Genomic DNA, 3,024 nt, shown 5'->3' on the forward strand with positions numbered 1-3,024 from the left:
GCAGAACAAGTCCATTCTTATTTAGGAAAGAAACATATTGGTAAATATATTTTTTTTTCTTTTTCAGCAAAAATCATGTTGTGAATAAACTACCAGAGTTAGACGCGAATAAACCAAAACTTGTAGAACTTTTGGATCAAACCAGAACTTATAGAATTTTTGTTACAATATTATTAAAAATTTAGATCAAGCTAAGCCGCAGGTCAGGAATATATGAGATTATGTTATCGTAGCTTAGGATTCAGAAAGCAAGAAAAAAACACACAAAACAAAACCATTGCAGTGTCTTCTTAATAAACTAACAACTAGATTGTTACATCAAGCTGCCTCGTTAGAGCAACAAAAAAATCATCAGAAGCAGTTTTGCCCTTCTCCTGGTCCAGTTTCGCTTTGAGAACAGACACCATCATCTCTAGCTTCTTGACGCTTTCCTCGAATTGTTGGACTCTAAACCCATCAGCATCATCTGCTTTCTTCTTCTCCAAGGAAACATCCTCAAGATTCTTCACACGTTCCTCACGTTGTTGGACCCTCGAACCATCAGCATCATCCTTCTTCCTCTCCAAGAAATTATTCTCAAGCTTTGACTTCAACCAGTCAATCCTAACCCAGTTCTTCCAGCTCACTCAACTCGCCTTGAGAGATGATTAAATCAGCCTCTGAGTGGCTCTCTGAAGGCTTGTTTAGTGTATTGATAAGGCCAAGAAGGACATTCATGTATGCTGTCTTCACCACTTGGTTCTTTGGTTTGAAACCTAATGCAATATCTGGATGCTCTGCGAATATCTTTTTCACTAAAGCAACCTGCTTAGGAGACTATGTTAATATTACTCAAAGAAGGAACCTAAATCTATACGTCATGAAGCAACCCTACAACGCATGCAAAGTTGTTTATTCAAAAATCTGATTCTTGTAACGTACCTGAGAAGCAGAAACCTGAAAACCGTTGATATCGGGAGCCTCTTAATTTCTCTGATACATCATCGCTTTCTCCGTCTACAGCTTCAATCACATTAATGTAGACTTCAATGCTGAGACTGTCGTTTCCCATAAACCATTTCTCCTTAAGCTGGCTACGACGAAATGCCTTTGGGAAGCCCCATGATGAAGTCTCAGCGTCCAACACTTTGCTTTCCACAACTGTGAAAATAAAAAACATCAACCGCATATTTTTCTACGCATATAGTTTTTTTTTTTTTTGATAAATATGTGAATTTCATTAAAATGAAGCTAATTTGTACAAACAAAAAGTTAAGCAGTTAAGCCAAATGATGCCAAAAAAAGATTAAAAAACATCAAAAGACTTATAAGTTGCGATTTTAAATCACCAACTATCGGTTCAAGCATATAGTTTTTTTACTTCTTGAAAATTCAAAACATTAATTCTTACGTGTTTACTCTCGATCTACACATAAACTAATATTCACTATACACTTCTAAAATCTATATGTATACACTAAACCTAGCTCTCTAGTTCATATATTGGTTTGTATATTCCAAACAAAAATCACGAATAACAGTTGAGAATAAAAAAGAGCCAAACATGGAACTGGAAGGATAGAACTTCATTACTGTTAGATCTGCAGCGCTCTATATTGCAATGATTCAACGCGGTGAAGTAAAAATTAACATTCCTTTTCCATCCAATTGGCAGTGATTTAGGGTTTGCAACTCGCAGGTACACAGAAGAGTGATCATAAGCGTGAAGATGTCCCTTGGGATAAACGTTGAGAAACCTGTAACAAATATTAAACCTTGTTCAATTAGTGCTACATATATAATCGAATAACATTAAGAGAGGTTTTAAAGAGTCTTCTTGTTGTTAATTTTACCATTCGCATCCGCCAGCAACGAATACCTTAGACTATATGTGATCACCTTTCTTCTTCTTCCAGAACTTCTCTATCTCAAACCTGAAGCTTGGATTTTGACTCCACATGTTTGATCAATTTGATTTCGTGGTTCGAGAAGAGACTAATAACTTTCAGAAACTGTGTTTGATACTTTCACACATGCAGCCCTCTCTGCTAATATAGGATGCAAAAAGAAAAAGCAAACAAAGTCTGAAACCCTTAGCTCAATAGGAAAATCAATTTGTTTTTCAAAAAATAATTAACTAAAAGCTATATCTCTAACAAAGAACTATGTCTAGATCTTTATCTCTGTTTTTATTTATTCTTTTAAAAGTTATATATATATATATATATATATATCCATTAATTTAAAATTTATTATACAAAAAAAATCGATGAGATATAGGGCTGGGCAAAAAACCTGGATCCGAAAAACCGAACCAAACCCGATCCGGACCAAAGTATTTCGGGTACCCAATTATATCCGAAATTGATTTATATACCTATATATATATATTATATATTTTTAGATTTAATATATATTAAGAAAATCAAAATATATAAGATACTTTTAAGTTGTCCAAAATACTTATAAATATATATAAATAGTCAAAAATACATGTCTAAAATAGCTAAAGTATATTCAAAACACCAACAATACTAAAAATATCTATTGATTCTCAATCCAAATATTCAAACCAAACCAATTTATATGTTAATTTTAGGTATTTTGACATATGCTATTCAAATTTATATGTAATATATTGTTTTGTTTATAGATTTTGAGAAATTTAAAGTATATAATGAACTTTAAAAATTTAAAAATAATTTAAATGGGTTATCCGAACCCGAACCGAACCCGTAAAGATCCGACCCGAACCCGAACCAAAATTTAGAAATACCCGAATGGGGCTGAAATCTTTGAACCCGAAAACCCGAAACCCGAATAGATCGGAACCAAACCCGAATGGGTACCCGAACGCCCACCCCTAAGAGGAACGGTCGAGAGAAAACTTAAACTCAATTACCAGAAGAATTTAATTGAATACTACTATAGGGTAATTAACTATTTACTACATTGCTTTGATCAATTTTTTTTACTACATTGCTTTACATTATAATCATTAAAAAAGATTCAATAATTCTTTTTCAGTCTGTTGCTGTATATCAG

The 3,024-nt window shown here is 33.3% G+C and overlaps 1 pseudogene; it reads right to left on the bottom strand.

The window, feature by feature from the left end:
• Positions 1–305: 305 nt before the first annotated feature.
• On the bottom strand, positions 306–1,939 carry LOC106337834 (annotated as a pseudogene).
• Positions 1,940–3,024: the final 1,085 nt, after the last annotated feature.

Source organism: Brassica oleracea, chromosome C4 (genome assembly GCF_000695525.1).
Source record: "Brassica oleracea var. oleracea cultivar TO1000 chromosome C4, BOL, whole genome shotgun sequence".
Classification (NCBI taxonomy): domain Eukaryota; kingdom Viridiplantae; phylum Streptophyta; class Magnoliopsida; order Brassicales; family Brassicaceae; genus Brassica; species Brassica oleracea.